General features: G+C 32.6%; 1 protein-coding gene and 1 long non-coding RNA gene across 3 annotated transcripts in view; both read left to right on the top strand.

Annotated features, from left to right (window-relative positions):
• LOC123531953 (calcitonin receptor-like) overlaps window positions 1-24,641 on the top strand; it is a 118,834-nt gene that overhangs the window by 44,578 nt on the left and 49,615 nt on the right. The gene's annotated exons all lie outside the window — the stretch shown is intronic.
• On the top strand, window positions 19,194-24,313 carry LOC128546681 (uncharacterized). Its single transcript, XR_008366152.1, has 4 exons — window positions 19,194-19,334; window positions 20,435-20,570; window positions 21,180-21,349; window positions 21,838-24,313. It is a non-coding gene; the product is annotated as an uncharacterized LOC128546681 (long non-coding RNA).

Here is a 24,641-nt window from a genome sequence, read left to right as displayed (position 1 = left end):
ATGTGACTTTTAGAGGCCATTACCCTACAAGGCGGTTTTCGGTATCCGAGGACCAGGATGTTCTCTGCGAGATTGTTGCGGCCACGTATTACACGAAGTACTCTGCCACTATACATCACGCCGATCTGAGAAGACGTCACGAGCCACTAGAACTTCAAAAACGCAAGTAGAAATGTCTATTTTTCCTTTTAAAAGTTTTGGGCATATTTTGGGAGAAAAAATAGTTGAATTCAATCTAGCACGAAATGCAATTCAAAAATTAAAACTGTTACTGTAAAGTTTGCCTTAATAAAATTATGTATCAAATCAGAGTTGCAAATTATGTATAAAAATATTTACAAATCTTGTAGGGTAGGCAAAAATTCAATAAAGCAAAATAAAGCAAAACACTGAAATATATAAAATTTGAAAACTCGGTAAATTAGCTAAATCGGGCAGACGAAAGCTAGCTGTCAATATATCATGGTTATAAAACAATTGAAATATTACTTCATAAATATATCGCCATAGGGTTTTTAGGTTGTTTGATTTTTGACAAACATAATTTATGATTTTTTTTTTCTAAAAGGTAGGCATTATCAAGCGATGCCTATCAAGAAAGATATAAGATGAACAGAAGAGTAAACTAAACTGTTTACAAATAAAGTAGAAAAATACAAAAAAAGAGAATAAAATGAAATTACAAATGTAAAAATGTAAAGTACACGAAAACAAATTATGCTGCTGGCAGTTTATCTGTTTGAGGATTTTTATTAAAATTACAAGTTGTATGTTATGACAAAATTAAAAGCATGTTCAGTTGTCAAAGTAACGTGTGGGAAATGTCATTTATGTTATAAAATTCAGATTACACCTGTCAAATATGAGTTAACATGTAGGTAACTGGTCAAATTTGCTTCTGGCAGTTCGCATGTCAAACTATATTTTAACATACCTGTATTCAATTTGAAATTCATAATTTAGACTATACTTGTTTTAAAAGTATTCTGTCATCATATTTTTTGGAGCATTATTTAGATAAAATGTTTGTATGGGGTTTACTGTTTCAAAAGAATAAGGGTTCGGATTTTGTAAATAGATGTTGTATATATTTCTGACTTTGAATGTAATATTGTGATTATAGTAAATGTAACGTGGCAGAAACTAAGACCACGGTAGACACAGGAAATGTGTTTGATGATGACCTGTGAGCAGTGACTCACAAAGAACACTAGATTAGTGTTATTTTTGGTATAAAAGGTCATGCTAACAGAAGCATGGGAAACCTATAGAATATACCTACGGAATAGTAGATAAGTATGTCTACGTAACGAACATATATTTTTTATGAGCAGTGAACAATATATATGCATTTTGTCAACGTTTTGTTTTGAATTAATATGTTGATATATTTATCAAGCTGACAGAATTGATAACTTTTCATGTTAACCGAGCTTGCTGCACGTGTACAAGTTGACGAGTAGTGTGGAACATTATTAAAACTTAATAGATATGTAGAGAATATATCTTTGATGTGCATAAGTTATACATATGAAAAGTTAAAAATTATTCGTAAAAAAAAGAAGATATGACCAAAACTTGCTTAAATGATACAGTTCATCAAAATAGAATTTAAAACGCATGGTAAAATAAATGTAAATGAAAATAGAAGATGATTAATATCAATATTTTTCTTAAGGGCAATTTTTTTTATTAAGGCCTTTCGCCAGCTGTCAGAAAGTTGGTATTTCATGTCCTCTTGTATTGAAACCGTATAGATCTAAATATAAATTATATAATATTTATATTAAGGAAGTAATAAATTGGGTGCAACTATTTTGTTCAAAATTTCAAAAAAACACGTAAGGGGAAAGGAAAATGGGCGAAGACACTTGCTATGTGTGCATAAAATGCTGTGCAAATTTGTGAAAAATTAGAAGTCATCATGGAAAAATCATTGAAATAAAATGCAAAGTCATACTGGAAATTCTGTGAAACAAAGAGGAAAATAATTCATATTCTGATTGGGAATTTTGTTGAGCTCATGACACGGAGAATTCAAATAGTCGTTTTCACATGGACTAGCCTTCGAATTAAAAACTCCATGGAAATATATCCATAGATAGAACAATGAATGTTTACAACAACCATGGTGACAGATAATAAAATCTTTATACATTTATAACATGCGTCTTGATGGACATTTAAGCATGACCTGACAATTTTAGTTTAGACGGAGAAACTCTTTCAAGATCACAGCCGAACATATAAATGCCATTGGGAATGAGCTGTCGAAATTCAATAACAACATGACATTTGCTGATCATACTTTTAGTCAATTTCAGTATATAATAATTCACCGATGAGGTTACACAGTACATGCCGCTTGATGACACAGCCTACAACATGACGATGTCTGCACGTAATACCACTGGGCAACGACGAAACACAGAATAAATAGTCGCGTGGAGTTTTATGTACAATTGTATTACCATTTCAAATATTTACCCGTCGCGTTTTGAATTTTTGTTAGCTCTGTGTCCATCAATTTTTGTTTTTGTATATTTGTTAGCAAAAACGTCAAATATTACCTATAAGAAACAAGCATATGTGTTCAAACACCTATTTTTGCATTACAATTCATAACATTCAAAAGTTTCCGAGGATAGTAAAATACCTTTTTTTCATTGTTTTTTTCGTGAAGAAATGAAGGAATTTGTAATGTAATTTCAAAAAAGGGTGTTAGGCTATTGTTTTAAAAGACTAAATTATTCATTGTCTTGGATAATATATATTCATTCAAAATTAGTTAAAGGCTTTCACCGGAAACTCTTGACCTTTTAAAATTATTGAAATATAAAACTGACAAGTTAGCGTAGCTCTGGGCAGGTTAAGACATAACACCAGGAAAACTACATCTTAATTTGGTAATCAACAGTCTGGCCGGTGCATATAAAAAATCTATGTACTAGATATTCGGGAGGCAAGGCGGCAGAGCCACCAACCGTGGTTCTGCCAACGTAAGTCAAAATACCATTATGCCTCGTTAGGTTACCTTCCAGATATGTAGATTTCATGAAAGACAACTCAAACATAATTAGTTCTTAACATTTTACAGTAGCTAAATATTATTTGAAAGATGGACACTGAGACAATAAAACTACTTGTATTAAAAGTCTTTCTTTAACTAACTGAAATTAAATAAACATCAGAAACGAACTATTGTGTCTTCAATCTTATATATGTGTGTGGAAGTTCTACCACAGGATTTACAAGTCTGATAGCACTGGTGCCATGTGACTTTTAGAGGCCATTACCCTACAGTACCAGTAGCTCCCTTGCTTGGCGCTCAGCATTAAAAGGGAAACTGGCCTCTTCTCTCATACCCTCGTGGTGATGAATTCCATCAGGAATGAGGTGTCGAGAGTGATTAATATAAGTTGTAGAGCTTCCTTCTCATGATCATGTATAAACTAAACTAATTACTTACTGTGTTGAAATGGTTATAGAAACGTATTCGAATATGAAGTTTCGACTCTTTCAAGCATAATTTCGTTACTTGCTATATCGGTATAATTATGTTGTTGACTGATCAGGTCTATTGCAGACATATCTAACGTTTAAGAACGTATATTATTGAAAAAGATCAATTCTAAATGTAGTTGCAAATAATTGCTATTGCTAGGTTTATATTCCATAGTCTGCATGCCGTCTTTAGGAAATGATAAATATTATTTTGTCACATAAATTGCAACTTTTCTCAACAGAGGCAAATTAAACTCTATGAAAATCCCAGACAATCATTATGTTGCAAGACAAATGACAAATTTGTACACTACATTGCCAATCGAAAACGCAGTCTCTGTAACAATAAAACTTTTTGTGTTTTGGCAAAATACTGATTAATGTTTAAATTTCCGATTAGGCTTGATTTCGCGTCTCATCTTCATATCCATAAAACCTCCTAAAATCTAGAAGAGTAAGCCAACAAATACGAGTTATGCACGGGGTCTGTATCACAAAGACTTCCCAGGACAAAGTTAAAACTTTGGAGTAAGGAGTTTCACGAACATCATTTTTTAAGCAGATTCAAACTATTCGACTGTTCTTGAAATATGAGCCGAAGAAAAAAAATATACTACATCTGTCATACAGTTGAATTTATGAAATCGTTTTAAAATGATAGAATCTACAAATTGTATGAATTAATATGTTTTAAAAGTCCATACCTAGAAGAGAACTTAGAATTTAAAATATAAATTGTTGTGAAACAGGCATCTCATGCAGTTTCTACAGGGTGTGTTTCATATTAATGAATCTTATAACAAATAGTTTCAGGTGTAGTAAAATTGTCTTATTTCATCATATCGGCATTTCGGTCATCTTATCTTTCACCTTCAGTTGATTTAACATTCCTTGATTTCAAAATGATTATACCGGTTAAGACATATAGCATCATATAGGTGTGTGAGACAAAAATAGAAACTAATTGATCACAGCCTGTTTCAAAATAATGAGTTTTTGCAAATCTTACAGTATATCGATCAATGTCTGGAACTATGTGTTTATACCGTTTATCTTATCATGTCTTCTATAAACACATAACATACGTTTATTTTTGAATAACATCATGTTAGCTAAACGCCAGTGACGTGACAAATGAAATTTATTGTTTTTACATCCAAAAACAATTGAGCTTATGTTCATGCAGACTTTTAACGAAATCAGTAGGTCTACAAGTCGAAAGTGGTGTGCTGATGTAAAATCATTTATAGAAGTACCTATTATTATTGTTTAACATCCTCGATTGTGTGATAGCAATATATGTTCATCTTCCGTTAAAACGAAAATTAACTATAAAACAATTTACTGCCTCTTAATAAGTTAATAAAACCATTTCTGAGGACGGAACGGAAATAAAGTAACGAGATTAACACATAAAGAAAAGTAGCAGTCGACCTTACTCTGCAAACCACAAAGGGACAAAACGACATATTTAAATACTATCGGCTACGAGAGGTATCATAGAAATTGCATTCATCATATAGAAACTGCATTCATCATCATTAACGTAATTAACCTACGTCTTAACAAGCTTTCAGTTGTTTATTTTCAGTTCCTTTTGGTAGCTATTGACTAGTACACGAAACAAAGTGGTATGTCACAAATCTAGTGTGACAGTCAGCTGTCACTATAACTATAATTCTCCTCGTACTAAGTCTCAAAGTTAGTATATTTTCTGTTCATTTACGATACTAGAAGTCCTAGGGTATTTGAAGGGTATTGCACATTTCATTAACTCAGACCAGACTTAAAACGAGCCTACTATTGTTTACTTAGTTGCATTCTATGCTTCTATCAAATTTCTTAGACTTTATTAACATAAAAGAAGATGTTGTTTACAATCAAGTCCTAAATATCTGATTTGTATAAACAGGAAACACTTTTACATTATTTCGTGTAGCTTCCGTAACAACTTTGTCACAAATTTACTGATACTGTAGCAGACGTTTTCGTGTCGCTTCCGTATCAAGTTGTCGCTATGATACCGATACGATAATGTAACTGTCAAATTCTTTTTTTCAATAGTAACAAATAAATGAATTACTCCTTTTGTTTATTTAAATCAGGCATACGACATATCAGTTTCCCGCAATATATTGTATTTCCCTTGTCTGAGAATCTTCGTACATATGAAATAGTGTGTGCTTTCATGTAAACTATCGTGTTTTGTAAACAATATTTATAAAGATTATAGTAAATAATTTCACTAGACATAAGGCAGCAGTGTAAATAAAGTTGGCACAGATTCCTTTCTTATGATTCATACTAATTGAAGCAGAATTGCTGATGTACGAAGAGATATAATCGAGTTATGAAATAACCTCCATAACACAGATTATGTAAAAAAGATAATATGACCCAATTGCAAAGCAAACGCAGCCACACAGGGCGCAAAATTCATCCTCTACTTGTTTAGACACAGAGCGATCTGACCAGACAGACAGAGTGAGATAAAGCCTCCAGATCAGATAGAGAGAAAGCTTTTTAAGATACAGGTTTGTCCGGCTAACTTAGCCTAGCTCTTTGCGAATAGACAGTCTCTGGTTCTTTAACGTGCCCAGTGTATAGCACCGATACACGTGAAGCCGTCTTTCCTGGGAAGAATCAGTACAGGCCTCTTAGTTAGATGGAAGACACTCAAGAGCATCTCAGAAATTTCCGGTGCCTGGACCGGGATTGGAACCCCGGACCTCTGGATTGACAGTCAAGCATGTTACCACTAGACCACCGGGCCATTGTATTTTATTCAGCGTGATACCAATATTAAAGGAAAACTTGCTTATCTTTAGAAAATGCACCGTTTTATTTTTGTGCATTATGTATTGTTTATAAACAAAATAGCTTCACCTAGAAGATAATATATTTACTCAATGGTTACAAACCTATGCAGTTACTATTGAAAAATGTTGGTGATAGTTTATTTCTCGCCTAGGGTGCATAGGTAAATGTTTACGAAATAACATAACTGTTTAGCATTACCTGAATAAATATTGTGTTTCCCATGCATGTGGTCGTTTATCGGAATGTACAACAGGTGTTTGGTTCGCTTGTATTATTTTAACTGTAAATAGGTATGAATACACTTTTCCTGAGAGATATTAATATAGAATAAAATGTAAGATGAAACTTGCCTCAAGAAGATATTCGGAACTTAAGGAAAGTCTACACAACAATGCGAGGGCCATCGTTTACAATATCTAGCATGTTCTTGTTAATTATACATAAATTCTGTCCAACACAGTGTCACTGTCAGACAGAAACATATCACCTTACTAATAGCTACAAAAATCTCGTCTGCTAGCACAGCTTTAGATAATGTGATAAATTATGCCCGACAATGTAATGGTATCAAATTGTTAAATTTGAGACGTTATTTACTATATTAAACATTCAAATATGTTACCGTTTGCTTGATTGCCTTTACTTGAAGATAACAGGGAAACATTGAATGTGTTTGTATCGTTATTACATTTGCACAGTGATTAGATCCAATTACATCCCTTTGGGTATTTCATGCGTTGCTTGTTACCAACACTTAAATTCACTGTGATAAATGCACATATATATCATCTGCTCATTGTGAACTATAAAACAATGTTGTATGCCTGTCACCTGTCCGTCGTCCGTTCGTGCACTATTTCTTTAAAGAACATCTTCTCATAAACCATTAAACCATTTTCAACCAAACTTTAAGTCTATGTTATCCTTGCAGAGGTCAATTGCAACAAAATAAAAAAAACTTGAAAAATCTTCTCTGTAATTTCTGGCCAAGTTTAAAAGTACTTTTACATAAATGTTCATTGGGTCAGCGTCTACTAAATTCTTTCAAAGTTTTGTCATTACATGTCTGTCAGCGGGTTGGGCTAGGTTTAGAAAACTTTGAAAATCTTCTCTGAAACTGTATCTTCGTTATGCTTTTCTCATACTGATGCTGTTAAAATCAAATAGACAACGTGAAAATTAATAGATAAATATTTTATTGTATCGTGCATTTCTCGCAGCTTCATAATTTATTAAAACATAGATTTTATTGTGACAAATGTAATGTCGTATTTACAGCATTTCATCTTGGTTACTTTCATGGATTCAAGGCAAAACTTCATGTTCTTGTAAAAGAAAAACGATTCTGTCCTTTTTTTTCAATCTGTCTGTGGAATTTTATGTCATATATTCGCTTTATTTCATCACCATTTATTTTACCATTCCTTTCTAAACACATTTAATCTGTTTAAATGGGAATAAAGTAATGTTACCAGGTGCCGAAAACAAAATAAAAAAATAATTTTATTATTTTAAACAACGGTTGTACTAATTTCATAGCGCGCGTTTTAAGTATACTGACCTTCTTGAACTAGTGAAATCTGAAACAACATCTTAATCCTACTATGGTATTATGGTGTTTCAAGTAAGTTTTATGAAAAAAAAAAACACTTAACATATTGTATAACATAATGAAGTTGATTTTTAGCTTAGACGCTTCACCGTTACTGCAAAATAATTAGTAATAATACCATGGCAGATTGCAGGTTGCAAATTGCAGTAAATATTAGCTTGTGTACCATACTGCGATAAACAATGTTTATGATAAACAATGTTTATTTAGGCTAAAATTTCTAAATTCCCACTCATTTTATGTTCCAAACTTAAAAATCTGCAAACTGATATTTTTGGCCAACACACGAACCTTCTTAATGGCCGGTCAAACACCGTATTTATTCATTGCCATGATCAGGATTGGGATCAATGTGACAGCCTACCCTGCACTAGAGTGTTTAGGAATAAGGCCAGTAATTTGGTCGAAAATGTGCTTCCGTCTAGTCAAAAGAAGTTCAAATTAAATAGGTCATAATTTCCACACATTCTGCGCAAATTCGTGTCTCCGTGTGCTCTAATAAAACTTTTTAAATGCTAGGATACATTCTGCATGAAATGAGTTTTTCATGTTTATACTCCAACGAAGGCGAGACCGAAAGTAGGGGTTTATAGTGCGGAATATGCGTCATTTTTAGGGTAGCAGACCACAACTGACTGGCATTTCACTAGGAACTAATCAACCCCCTATTTTCTTTTCATTTATTTATTAATCAATGATAGAACTTTCATACAAAATTGGTGTGGGAAAAAGTGATGTTCTATAAAGATATCCAAATTCGATCTGAAGTTGTCGTTTTTTTATATGAAACAAAGAAGGATTTGAATTAGCGACCTGTAACCTGTTTAGCTGAACTCGAGGACTGAGAATAAACAGAACAGCGCTTTAAAGTTGATGTGTTTGCGTGAAGTAGTCAAAAATATAGTTCCATGTTGTTGATTACATACGGCACAAGTGAGACATATATGATGGCAGTTGCATTTTTGTTTACTACATTGAGAAATGATCTGGCGAGTTTGGTAAATGTATACATACGCGCAATTGTTCAACATGAGTGACACAATTCTTTTTCTTGTATGTAACGTAACATCTCAATATTTGTTTTAATTATGTTTGGTAGACAGACATTTTATACACCATCATTGTCATGTCATGAATGCTCTAAAGTTCTGAACTATCATATTGACTGGATGCGTTTCTATGCTTCCAAGGGATCTTCTAACAGATATTATTATATGAAATAAAGAAGGATAGTAAAGTATTTTGTATTCATAAAACCATAGCCGGTTCTCCACGGACACAGACACTTAGCACTGCAGACCTTATTAAGGATAAAGCCTGCCTGCAACAGATATAATAAATGTCTTGCATAGAACATAGCGCCCCTTTACATTTGTTAAGTTGTCAGTGAAAGACGGATTTATAGTCGTTTCTGATATCAATTAGAAAAGAATCATAAATTTTGTTAACAAAACACTTAAAACACAATTTGAAACAGAAATGAAATACCGACTTCATTTGTCATCGTTATCTCGCGCGATAACTTCATCACCGCAGCGAAAATTGGGATACAATTGTAGACACATACGGAAAAAGTGACGGCACACGGAGTGAAATTGGTTACAAATTGATAAGAAATAACCAAGGATTAGTTGAACAAACGTTTTAAAAGCGAAATAAATATTGGCGTATTTCGCGACGCCACGTTAAGATATGTCCTGTATACCATATTCTAAAAAATTCGTAATTCAGCTTGCCAGGAGCGACTTAAATAGTAGACTTAAATATCAACAGGAGAAACCCGTTCTATAAATAAGTAATGAATGAAAATAAGGCTAACAGACACATCAGAAATTAGAAATTGTTTATATAGAAACGCGATATTACAGACTTTGTTCAAATATTTAGCTACGCGACAATATGTCTTTACACTAATCAAAATTCGTGGTTATTACAAAATATGATATCCATATTGGCACAGAAGTGCTCAAATAGCAAAGTGAACTGATAAGTAAAACTCAGGTCGATCCCAACTCTAGCCCAGTACACATTGTTTTCTTAAGAAACCAAAGAAGATCCATCATACACTTCATGAGCTCTTTTCAACATACTAGTATCAACATATTTAAAAAGTTTCCAACCAATAAAATATGCTTCGCACACGGAATATAATTGCAAATATTCTACTTTTAATATCGTTCTTTAGTACTGTTTAATGGTTTAAAGACACAACAACACAATGTTAGGACAAATGGAGACATATGGCGGTCGTAAAATGTATCCCGTACTTGAACTCAGTAGTTCTATTTTCTGGCCATTTGGGATTGACCGTCCATTGTAATTTATTATAACCGAATTCTACTGATGCGGGTGCCATAGGAGGTGGATAGTGTTGATTATTTCATTACCACACATGAACACTCTCAATGAAATCGCTTCTGCTTTTATTTTAGCTTGTTGTTGCGTTTAATGCTACCAAGAGATCTTCTTACGGAGTTTCTTTTATACATTTTGAATGTTAAGGACGACGCCAGGTGTCCCTGAGAAACTGGACTGACGCCTTGAACAGAGCCACCAACCTCTCGTAAGCCAGCTCGAAGGCTTCCTTGCATTAAATATTTGTACACCGTAACTTCAAATAGCTAGAACACAGCAAACTTATTCGCTCAGCTACAGGGCTCCTTAAAATATCAATTTTTGAGCATTTTTATCTTTTTGTATGGATAATTTAGTACACCGCATTTGACTATCAAGTTCATAGCAATTAAACGGTTGTGTAATTCCTTGATAGTATTAGTACAGGGGATAAAATATCACCGTTTGTAATTCATTAACGGTATTGATACGACTATCAAAATAGTTTAAATGAAATTGCCTGACAACGACCGAGTAATGCGTAATGTTTCCTTAAACGTTTTCCAGAGAATAGTTTATGGATGACTAAATCACCATTATAGTTGAAATAATGTGTCTAATAGTTTGAGACAAAAAAAGTAACGATACAGTCTCAACAAAAGGTGACTTCTGCATATTCTGATCAACTTCTGTAGACGTATAGTAGTATATATGGAATTTTAGAGGGAAAATAATATTTGGTCTGGTTTAAGATGTTTTTTTTTATTCCTGAGACAATGTAGAAATGTCATATTAAAAGGAAAATTTAAACAACACACATGCAGTACCACGTGCATCTTCTTTTTTTTTTTTTTTTTTTTTTTTTTTTGTAAATTTATCTTTATCTTGTGTCTATTTTTTTTCATCTCGACGCAGAGAATATTATATTCGAAATTATTTCATAGGTACTTTTCATCCATATGTACTTGCCGTTGAATCGTATATTGCATCTTTTAGCATAAACGTTTTGATAACGATTGTATTTAGAAAAAGAATGATAAAAAAACATAAATAAAAATGTTACCAATAAATATCAATCTTAATTCTTTTGGCATTAACAGGCAAGGGTGCAACGATATTATATAAAGTGTGAAATGCAACATATAAGCATCTAAGTTTAATTGTTAATTAACTTCCATCAAATGCCACAAATCATGTCTAAAATGTCATATTCACACGTACCTTGTCATTCTTTGATGGAGTTAGAACAGTGATATATATTTACTACAGTAACTACGCTTACCTGATTAAGTAGTATATCTACTACTGCGTTTACCTGATTCACTGGTATATCTACTACTGCGTTTACCTGATTCACTGGTATATCTACTACTGCATTTACCTTATTCAGTGGTATATCTACTACTGCGTCGTTTACCTGATGCAGTGGTATATCTACTACTACGTCGTTTACCTGATTCAGTGGTATATCTATTACTGCGCTTATCTGATTCCGTGGAATATGTACTACTGCGTTTACCTGATTCAGTGGTATATCTACTTTCGCGTTTAGCTGATTCAGTGGTATATCTACTGCTGCATTTACCTAATTCAGTGGTATATCTACTACTGCATTTACCTGATTCAGTGGTATATCTACTACTGCGTTTACCTGGTTCAGTGGTATATCTACTTCTGCGTTTACCTGATTCAGTGATATTTCTACTACTGAGTTTACCTGATTCAGTGGTATTTCTACAACTGAGTTTACCTGATTCAGTGGTATTTCTACTACTGAGTTTACCTGATTCAGTGGTATGTCTACTACTGCGTTTATCTGATTCAGTGATATATCTACTACTGCGTTTACCTGGTTCAGTGATATATCTACTTCTGCGTTTACCTGATTCTGTGGTATATCTACTTCTGCGTTTACCTGATTCAGTGGTATATCTGCTACTGCGTTTACCTGATTCAGTGGTATATCTGCTACTGCGTTTACCTGATTCAGTGATATATCTACTACTGCGTTTACCTGATTCAGTGACATATCTACTACTGTGTTTACCTGATTCAGTGATATATCTACTACTGTGTTTACCTTATTCAGTGATATATCTACTCCAGTGTTTACCTGATTCAGTGGTATATCTACTACAACGTTTACCTGATTCAGTGATATATCTACTACTGTGTTTACCTGATTCAGTGATATATCTACTACTGTGTTTACCTTATTCAGTGATATATCTACTTCAGTGTTTACCTGATTCAGTGGTATATCTACTACTGCGTTTACCTGATTCAGTGATATATCTACTACTGCGTTTACCTGATTCAGTGGTATATCTACTACTACGTTTTCCGGATTCAGTGGTATATCTGCTACTGCATTTTGAAATATAATTATCATTCCTACCATTAGATACTTCTGTTACTGCTAATAATAACAATGATAATTACAAAAATGTTTCAAAAATATACTTTTGTGGGATCTAAATGCACACGACTTTGCCAAATAAACGTAAGCTGTATAAAATCTTTTGAATCTTTTGAATCACATTAATTTTTCCTATTGGAAAATGGATCAAATTCATGTGAAAGGTATAATACCAATCTTAAACCCATTAATAACCATATTTACTTTCTTCTGACAGACCCAAGAGTGGTAATCCGTGGAACAGCTTTGACTTTATAACTGTAAGTCACATCTGTCGAAAGGATTTCCTAGATATATTGATTAAAACTTGATATTGTGTTATCTTTAGATATTTCCTGGACCAGTTTAGTAAACAAATTCTTCAAAATGACAGGTAAGCCCAGAGGTTAATCCCGATTTCTACTTTCGGATCAATTTCATCAACTGATGATATTCGCATTCCAAAAGAGTTTGTATACTATAAGAATATTTTCAGATGGAAATATCTGGCTCGAAGGTAACTGTTTAGGCGGTAAGGAGGCTCTGTGGAGTAAGCACAAAACAGTTACCCGAGAGCCAAATGTTTCCGCACCTTCAAATAGTGATAGATTCTTTCTTGCATACCGTATTTTTCCATTAATAGAATACATATTAAGATAAAACGAATGATTTTCTTGTAAGCATGTTTTTATTATAGTAGTTTTCCAGTACCGGAAATAATACGGGGAAATCCTGTCCGACATGCAAGAAAGCAACTGTCCTAAATGTTTCTTTTCTGACATCACATTGCCTTATGGTCCAAAACGAAACAAACGTCATTTCATCATATGAAACAAGTCAAGTACATCTAACCGACATTATCTCTGTTGAGCATGAGCTGTGACGTTACGTTAAAATGCCCAGTGTTCCAACGGCTGTCTTTTTGATATTCTTTTGTTTACTAGCACTTGGCCAATGTTAATGTCAAAACATATAATTGTTATTTGACCAGTAATTTAGGTACTTTAGATACGGCCTTTCACGTTGTCTATAACTAAAAGAAACATATATGTTTTTACCGTGTCATTAAAATAATAATTACTAAAACATTCTTGTGTAGAAGCAATCATATTCAAAATGTAATATAATAATTTACTGTTTTTATCTTTATCAGAAACACTTGTAATCATAGTTTAATCCAAAATATAGGATAAAAGTAGTAAGTGAGATAAACAAAAGCTTTCACCACCAAACATGTTAAATACAAGTTCATTCGTTTGAAACTAATGCAAAACTATTTTATGAAGACATCTGATTATTAAGGTACTTGTTTATATACAGATGTAAAGGTTATAAAAACAATAAAATATATGTGAAAATTTAGTAATTCAGTAGAATCATCTAAAATTATGTAAGATGATTTCTTTATATAGGATGATCATTCTGTATGGATGTTTGAACTACTATTTTGTATATGAATCTTTTCAAAAACTAAAACTGATATAAGTGTTCAATAAGTTGGATACAGTTTTCACGTTAAATGATAATAATGCGTTTCAAAAAAACGATTTCTGAAACATAATTCTACGTATGCTAGCTGTTATCATTGCTAATTGTAAACAAAACGATTAAAAATCATTTTTTAAGTCTAATCGAACTTTCCACACATGCAGAAATGTTACAAACATCCTGAGCAATTAGTTTGAAATATAAAAAAATCGGTACAAAGATCTTAAACAGAATACTGCTGCAATGAATGTTTTTCGCTTTTGAATCTGTTTTCAAAAAATGGTTATTTTCTTATTCACCACCGTTGTGAAAACTTGAACCATTTGCTTTGTCACGGTAATAATTTTTAAGACCCAGATTGTTTTTTTAAATAATGATTGTTAATCTTGATTTTAACAGACATTTGTTTCTACCATTCACGATTACCTTCAATTATTTGTCACTTAATAATAATGTTTTGCAAAAGGGTAAACACAACAATATGTATTGATAAAAAGGTGTTTTCAAGTATTTACATAACACCTTCTTTATCAAATTATTCAAATACTCCCGCTGTGTGTTATCTACTTTACATGTGTAGTTTTAGATTGATATAAACAGGTACTGTACACTTTTAGTCTTAGGCATTTCTCTTAATAGCTAATGAAAATCACATTTGATACAAATCAAATGATACTTTATATGAGCCGCGCCATGAGAAAACCAACATAGTGGCTTTGCGACCAGCATGGATCCAGACCAGCCTGCGCATTCGCGCAGTCTAGTCAGGATCCATGCTGTTCGCTGACAGTTTCTCCAATTCCAATAGGCTTTAAAAGCGAACAGGCTGGTCTGGATCCATGCTGGTCGCAAACCAGCTATGTTGGGTTTCTCATGGCACGGCTCAATTATTTCGATATTGAACAACCGAAGAGTTTGACATCGTTCTCTGTCTTACAGATGATAGAATATATCGGCGACAACCTACATGAGGCTATGCTGAAAAAAAAATAAACGAGATAACACTAGATTAACAAATAATCAAAGCAAGACACATCTAACGATACTATTTTGGAAGTTAACAGGGACCTAGTCTGAGTAAATTTTGCTAGGACTCCTTGGAATGTTGAGTCAAAATGTCAAGAGAGATTGTTTAATAGTTGAGAAAAATATTTTTAACGTGTTTTAATGATGATTCTTCATCTTCGCGACTGTGAAATGTAACGCTGAAAAATATACTGAGGGTATTATTATCTCTCACTTTAGGCGAGGGAAATTGCTTTTGCGTTGTCCGTCGGGATGTTCGTCCGACCGTCCGTCTGCCTGAGCAAACGAGAGAACATGTGTTGGGTACTGAGGACAACAGGTAACGGCAAATTCTAGCCAGTCCCTATGCTTATTATGTGTTGAGTATTTTACCCAATAAAGGTCCTTTTGTAAGAACGTCCGTCCGTTCGTTCGTGCGTGCGTGCGTGTGTGCGTCCGAATATGAATTTGCTTATTAGCAAAAAAAAGTAGTTTTGCTAAAATCACCAAACCTCATATTATTACTCATCAGAACATTACCTTTGCTCACATATAATATTATTCCCCTTGATCCAGTAAAACAGTTATTCTCATTGTGTGGTAAAAAGATTACATTGCTTATAATTTAAACAATATTTCATTTAGAATCACCAGTCCATTTGTATTGATGTTGGGCCTGATGAAAATCGAACGGTTATATGTTTGCCATTTTCCACATATTTTACTTAAAACTGTTTTAAATTACCACATAATCGCGTGTATGTTCTGAAATTGAGTCAGTCTACCCCAGTCACACATACGGCGCGGATAGCTACGTCTAGCCACGGATAGAAACGTAGTAATCCGTATCGATCCGTATCGATTCGTACCTGAGCCGTATCTTAAAGTAGTAATCCGCATCAGTCCGTACCAATCCGTACGGCTTAGATACGGATCGGTACGGATTACTACGTTTCTATCCGTAGCTAGACGTGGCTATCCGCGCCGTATGTGTGGCTGGGGTATTATTGAACTACATCAAGCCAGCACGAGAAATTGTAATGAGAAATCGTTTTTATAGTAATTTCAATTAAATTTTAGTGAGAGGAGAAAACAAGCACCATCAGAATTTTTTTTTCCAATTAATGTCTGTTTCCCCTGAATCATGTTTTCTTCCATGATTTTGGCACGTCTAAAAAATCACCTGACTGACTCAATATCATATTTTCATCTGGATTTTAAAGAATTTTAAAGTAAATAGTCCATAAAACAGCGTTGATAAACGAGTATTAAAATCAAAACTTGAGATAGTGAATTAACTGTCATGAGAGATGCGAGAAGCTTAGGCCTAAAAATATTGTTTGTTACCGGTAACATGCCCCCAAAAGTAGGGTAGTTAGGTAGGACTTTTTTAAATTTATTTTTACAATGAAGAAAGAACAACTTCCCTTGAAAAGTATAAAATTAATAACGACAATATCGATTTTTTCCAACGCCATAAAACATTTACGGCCGCAGCAAATTTTAGGGTAGGTCTAGATACCGGGAACAAACATTTTTTTCTTAGGCCTTATAACTTTGTGTCTTCGAAGTGTTGTAATTTTGGTATCATTATAAAGCATGTTTGTAATATTTCTACAGCACATCAAGTCATATTCATTACTGTAGTCTACCGTTACAGTTTAAAGATATAACACCACATCGATCGTTGCTCGATGCCACTATTTTGGACAGATGCGCAGTATAAGAATACTGTACATGTAGATAAAATATAAAAAGGTTTTCTTCAGTATTTATGTAACTGAATAATTTTTGTATATTGAAACGTTTTTGAATAATTCAATTTTTAAATTCCATTCTTCTAGCAAAATACTGAAGGTCTAAGTTCACACACCGGCATTTTAAAGAGTTCTTTTTTGAAATTTTGATTACAGAAAAAGAAGACATCCTTTTAAAATTACCGTAATGCAAGTAACGAACTGGTTATACAAAATGTTAAAAAAAAAGAAGTCACCATGTTACAATGTGAGAAATAACACAGTAAAACATCAAAGTGCAACCTGCATAATTTTTTTCTACGGGTTTTCCTTCTTTCACTGTATAATTATTATACCATAGCTAAAATAATTAAAATATCAACGAGTTATATGTACGGGTATCTTAGCTCTCAGGGTCGGTAGAAAATACATTGCAGTATAAGAATACAAGACGAAATTGTCGGAAGCATATATATCGTAAAGTTTTGAAATAATCAAGAATAAAGCGACCATGATTCTGCCATTTCCCGTAGCGGTAATGATGACATGATTATTTAATGAGTTTATCATATTCCTTGCAGGAACAGTGTAAACTGTTCCGGTAAATAATAAAATGAGCAGTACCTTGAGAAAACCAGCATAGTGGCTTTGCGACCAGCATGGATCTAGGCCAGCCTGCGCATCCGCGCAGTCTGGTCAGGATCCATTCTGTTCGCTTTCAAAGCCTATTGCAATTAGAGAAACCATTAGCGAACAGCATGGATCCTGACCAGACTGTGCGGATGCGCAGGCTGGTCTGGATCCATGCTGGTCGCAAAGCCACTATGTTGGTTTTCTCATGGCGCGGCTAAAAAGAATGACCTGTTTTTAGTATCTAATTTTGTTTTAAAATCTCTCAGATTCAATTTCTTCAAATGGCATCTTACCTTTGAACGTTTGTGAGTCTGAACACAAAAGGTGTCCACATTATTCTGTGAACAAATCTCCTTGGTATCGATTACAGGGGTGTTGTATAAAGAAACGAAATACTCATAAAGCTATACTGGAACCAAATGCCATAAAAAATATATACAATTACTACATATAGTTCATGTAAACATAAAATTGACAAGTTTATATATATCAACAAAACTATGCAATAGGTTTTAGAATACTACACACTTAATCATGAACAGCTAAAGACAACATAAGTATGTGTTGCCACTAAAGACTGGAAGTTTTTTTTTACAATACTCTGTTACTGCATGATATAATTTTAAATGTTGCTCCACATACATAATTAAGTGAAAAATAGGCTTTGTATATCATTAAATATTTGTTTGAGGTGATGTCAGATGCAAAAAGTCTTAAAATAACCTGTTTAAAAACATGTCACAAAAATATCTTGTGTATTATACAGTTGCTTTCCATCAGATAACGCTATTGTTCGCCTTTCCTACAATAAGTGTTATACAAGATAAAACACAATGCGTTTTAATTTTCAGTTGTTTAGTTTTGCTTTTATTTTAATTGGTTGTATCACCTACTGTATTTAGATCATTATATGTTATACGAGTATAGCACACATGTTGTATGGCTGTGTTCTTTGAATGCGGTTTTGTCAGTTTTACTTTTGTTCTTGCTTTTAATTCTTACAATATGGTACTGTTACATGTTTAAGGCAACAATTGTATTTGTATTGATTTGTAATACATGAACATGTTGGTGGTTAAAGAGTGGTGTTTGATGCAAGTGAATTAGTTTAAAATCCTTAATAGTGGTTTTGTTACCCATCGTTTTGAGGCGGTTCGCATCTATCCCAATTCAGCTATCTTTTTATTTCTATGCTTTTATTCCTCTGGTAATTCGGAAGCATGGAAAATGCAAAACTGTTATAGTAGAGTTCCATTTAATCGGTAGGTATTAGGGGGTATGAGGAATGTTACTATCTATTATGGAGAACTCAGTCATACCATGTCTGCTAAAATTTACCTTTGTTGCTTGTTAAGTTTCCAAAGGATTTTACAAATTGGATTGCTATTGTATTTAATTGTGTTTATGTACATACATATATGTGACGTCGTCTTTGAAAACCGGTCCAGATGCGGCATGACGTAATATCGAGAAACGACGTTTAAAGTTGCGCCAAGTTTACGCGCGCAGCTTTCTTACACATGTTTTAATTAGCAAAAGTTTGACCGTTAAAGTACGACTGCTTGTTACATGATTGATAACAGCCAACTAGAGAAAGAATATTTAGACATCAGACCTGTAAAAAAAAAATAGTGGTATTTCGCCTGAGGCAAAATATTTCGTTCAAAATCAGTTGTTTCCCCTTCAATATGTTTCCGGTTTCGGATTTTATCAGGGAAGCGTGTGAAGTTTACTTTTGTTTATCTACCTTTTGTTCAACGATGGAGGAATCTGAGACTTGTAAATTATACTGTTTAGTGATTTGGTAAGTACCGTTTATAAACAGTTGTTAATGTAGATTCTCAAATATATTTGAAACTTTCACTGAAATAAGTCTGTCTTTTACCCGGAAGTGAATCCAAAACATAAAGAGGGAAATTTATGAAATTTATCTTGTGGCCACTAAACACAGATGATTTCACTATGCCTGTGTATTTAATACAAAATGGTCAGTTGGGTTATCACAAAGATTATTGAAGGAAGGCAGCTTCTTACTCAAGGTGACCAGGATTCATCAAATTATTTCATTGTCCATAGACTAGTAAGCATTATTTATGGAAAAAAAACAATAATAAAAAGTCAATATACATGTAGCTATGATAATTAATAAATTTGATGCAGACTTATCGATGCCTGCCTATGTCAGATGATTTCTCGAAAATTCCCCTCTCACAGTAGTAGCCAAGGTATTTTAAAAGGAAATATGTAGATGTCCAGTAACCGGACGCCTACCCTGCATTCTAGCTGTCCGGCAACAAGACAACTAGCATCTCCGCTAATGTTTTCTAGCTGTTTGGCGATCTTTTTACATATGAATACTGTAATGAATAAATTTATTGTATCATATTTTTTTTGCATAAGTCTGAATATTCACCTGTAAGGCATATACAATATTTTAAAATTGATTACCGGACGCCTAGAAAACCCCTATAGGATAGGATAGGCTAGGCATCCTGTTACCGGTCGGCTAGAACACTGGCTAGGTTTCTGGTTACCGGATGTCTAGACACTTCCGTTTATAAAATGGTAACTGTTTTTGCTGTGGGTCTCATAAGTCATGTTATTTCTGTCTGGTGACTACTCTCTTTCCATTACTGTTGATTCAGAATGTTTTGTAACAGGATGATTGTATATGGATAGTGGGAATTAATGCCATATAATGAAAATCTTTTTATTTTTGAAATTTTGGAGCCTTGCTGTGTGTAAAACAATTTATGATCCTTTAAAAAATAGATTCATAGTATAATAACTTTTAAAGTATTTTGTGGTAAGTTAATGAAACCTTTCAAAATCACATTATTAATTTAGTAGTGAGTTTTTGATTTTTAGTGATGTTTACGGTACATGTAATGTATCTTCTTTCAGATAATATTCCTTGTTCCTTTGATGGTTCATTCCACTACAGCTAGTTCATATACCCTACAACAGCCAGGAAATTGGTCTGTTAACTTTAAGATCTCAAGAAAATGTAACATATTTTGGATGTGCTTTGAGGAATCAGGTAAGTAACATGCAGCTAAAGGCTCTTATTATAGTTTTAATGCAATATATTATTTATTTATACCTCTGTCAAGGTTTTGTTTGGAGCCAATACAAAATAAGTCTACTTCTACACTTATGATTTGTACAATGTATGTACATGTACTATGACTATTGAATGGCTTTTAAAAACTGACAAAACTGGCATTATTGAAATTTAATTTCAACAATCTGGTTTTGAGGAGGATCAGTTGGTGTAAAGTTTTCATTACATTAGCTATTAGCCTGGGAAAAGTTTGTGGCACTCAATAAGTACATGGATAATTTGAATGCTTAACACTACATGTACATGTGTATAAGTTGATATCTCATTAAGTTGTAGAATAGTTCTAAATAATAGGAATTTTAATTTATTATTTGAAGTAAATCAATTAATTGTAATTTAGTTTAATTGTAATATGATTATTTTCAGATTTAATTAACCCATTCTTGACATAGACATTGTTATGTGATTGATTTTTTTACCAGTTTTATTGCACCAAGAATATGGATTAGAATGAAGACTGTAAAGGTTCCTGAGATACATGAAGATAACAGATACTTTTACCAAAGACTTTTAATTTTTTTTCAGGAAGGCAGGGTGTTTCCTCTTGTTTATGAAAGCAACTCAGTTGGTTAAGGGGCAGACAACTTGTGAGCATGGTACATCACTACCTGTATTGGTATTCCATTTTGACAATGCTGCTAGCTAGAAAAGAAATAACATCTTGCTGTGGTATGGTCTGTGGAGAGTTTTACTAGGTAACAACCATTTTTGATAGCTGTTAAAACAGTGTATACTTTTAACCCTTAGGCTGCATGAGGCAGCTATGTCTGCCTTTGCAACCAGTGCAGATCAAGTTCAACCTGCATATCTGTGCAGTCTGAATATGATCTGCAGTGTTTGATACTTAGTCAGCAAATTTTCTATTAGAACCCCCTATAAGCTATTAATGGTACTGTCTCTATTTAAAGATGGAGTAGTCCATTTTACAAATTTAGCAGGTTAAGGGTTAACAAAATAAATGCAAAAAAATGTGTTTTAGAACATCCTATTTGCAGTAACCAAATCTACAAACAAAGTACATTTTATATACTGACAGCACGCTGTTGTCAGTCTGTTTGTCAATATTTTAGAGCATTGGTTGTAAGAATCATCTATTATCAAATAGTGATAACCCTGCTTTTATTAAATAAAGTGACTCCCAGGTTAATTATTTAAAATAAAATGTTTTACTTATTTGTTACAGGATATCACAGATCGATTGAATATTCAACAATGATCACAGACCATGCAAAGTTTGAATCTGACTTGCACTTTTGAATTTAGAAGAATCTGTGGAGGAGGGTGAATGCTGAGACCTTTAATAATACATGATATTGCTGACACAGTGTGTCAGTCATCAAAGAAATATCATAACAACACAGTTGGTCAACAAAGATTTAAATCCTGTCACATTCTACCAGTGGAGAAATATCTTATCACAATATTTAAACTTTTGAAGAAGATAACCAAATATTTCCACTTTATCATGTTTGCAGAAACACCTGGATTGTTAGTCTTAAAAGTGACAGTACAGTTAACTTACTAAAATCTACTCCCCCTTGCCAAACGAACATTATTGACATGAAATGACACAAGCCTGACAATGGTACCTGTATGAACTCATAAGAGAATAGTATTTGTCTGAAAAGTCAAAGGATTCTGTTTGTCCCAAACCACTTGAACTGAAATTGGATTGATGAGGATTTTTCTGAGAACTGAAAAAAGAAAGTGAATATAAAAGATAGAAATTGTTGATGAATTCAAACGTTTTAATATACAACACTTTAGCCTGTTTTGCTGTTCATATAGATGTGTTTAGCTGTTAAGGTTAAACATCAAGTAAAGGTTGTAGTTTCAGTTACCTACATTAAAGTATTGGCTGGAAATAAATATTTACTTTTCACCAGAGCTTGTAGCAGTGTAACCTTCATCAAAAGTTAAGCTGTTGTGTTAATTATTAAAGTATTTTTAGAAAAAGGAATTTAGTATGTATGTTGCCATGGTAACATAATTCAAATTATATTTCATTGAAATTATAGATTTGTATTTCAATAAGGGATCTACAGTATATAATGTAATGGTAAAAGAATGTTCACTTTCTTCAGTATTGTCAGTTATAACTAGCCAGTGAAAAAACAGATTATGAGGAAAGGGATGACTGAAATGTTTATTCTTATGATAACTACTTTTGTTACAGAACAGGACTGTTTTAAAGTTTTTATGTGAAATTTTCAGATTTCTTTCCTGAATACTTGTACTTTCAAATATATAACTTATTAGAAATACTTTTTAAAATAAGCTCTTGTTTTTAAGCATTATTGTAGGAAAAGGGAATTTAAAACATATGTCGCCATGGTAACACAATTTTCTTAGACTATAGAAAATATGGAAAATTTTTAATTAGCTGTACTTTCTAGTATTCTAGATAAGTATAAACAATAAAAAATCAATAGTAATATATGTTTCATTTATTTCAAAATAGTAATTTATTACCAGCAGGTAAAAGGCAAGTTATGAAGCAACAATGACAGAAATGTCTTATTCTTATAGTTATTACTCATGTTACAAACACTGTCATAAAACAAAAGATTTTATTTTTTTGAACATGGAATTTTGAGATAATATTTTTGAATACATACCACTTTATAATATTCAAGTTATCTGAAACACTTTTCCAAATTTAGCTCGTTTTTAAAGTATTATTGTAGAAAACAGAATCAAATGCATATGTTGCCATGGTAACATAATTTAATAATGTTTTTATAGAAAATGTGAAGGACTTTAGCCAGCTAGATGTTTGCACTTTAAGTGAATATCTAAATATTCTTTGTAAAAGAAGATTCATTTATTTAAAAAATAGCCAGTGATTACCAATAAGTGAAAACACAAACTGAAGAAACAACGACTGAAATAGTTTATTCTTGTGGTTATTTTCCCCTGTTATGAAATCTGTCATAAAACCAAACATTTTTGATCTTTTCACATAAAATTTTCAAATTTTACTTTTGAATACATAAACCTCTAAATATTCAACTTATAAGAAACATTATTTTAAATTAAGCTTTTATTTTTAAGTACTATTGTAGAAAAAGCAATTTATTACATATGTTGCCATGGTAACGCAATTTGAATAATGTTTTCATAGAAAATATGAAAGATTTAAATTAGCTGTATTTTCTGTTTTAAGTAAGCATCACAAAAATAAAATTTCATAGTAATAGAAGGTTCTTTTTTTTTTCCAAGGTAGTCATTTATTACCAGCATGTAAAAGACAAGTTATGAAGAAACAATGACAAATCTATCTTATTCTTGTTGTTATTACCCATGTTACAAAAGCTAACATAAAACCATACATTCTTAATATTTTCATGGGAAATTTTCAGTTTATTTTTGTAGATACATGTGCCTTAAAATATTTTGCTTTTTAAAATCCTTATTTCAAGCGAACATGTTTTTTTTTTTAAGTTTTATCATAGAAAAGGGATTTTAGTATATTTGTTGCCATGGTAACACAATTTTAGAAATATTTTTATAGAAATTGTTGTAGATTTTAATTGATTATCATTTGTGTATTAAGAAGGGATCTTATTTATATCATGCAGTTGTAACAAAAGATATATTTATTTCAGAATTGTTAGCCATTACCAGTATGTGAGAAATAAACTAGAAAAAAAGGATAACTGAAATGTACTGTTTTCATTTTTAATATCTATGTTACAAAATCTGTCATAAAATTGACAGTTTTGAAGATTTTCATCTGAAATTTTCAGGATTTATTTCTGAATGATTATACTTTCTAAATATGCAAAAACCTGAAAATGTCAAATTTCCTCATCTGGACCCATTTTCTCAGTCATGGTCACATATATGCTTTGTCGGCATGCATATATATGTAGTTTCACACGTCCATCTTTCTATTCCTTTAATATAGCTTTTACTTTTATAAATTACCGAGTTATAATTTCGTCAGCATACTACACTTTTTGTTGAGAAAATATGGAATAGTTT

The sequence above is a fragment of the Mercenaria mercenaria genome, chromosome 11 (genome assembly GCF_021730395.1).
Source record: "Mercenaria mercenaria strain notata chromosome 11, MADL_Memer_1, whole genome shotgun sequence".
NCBI lineage: Eukaryota > Metazoa > Mollusca > Bivalvia > Venerida > Veneridae > Mercenaria > Mercenaria mercenaria.
This window is presented reverse-complemented; position numbering and strand designations above follow the sequence as displayed.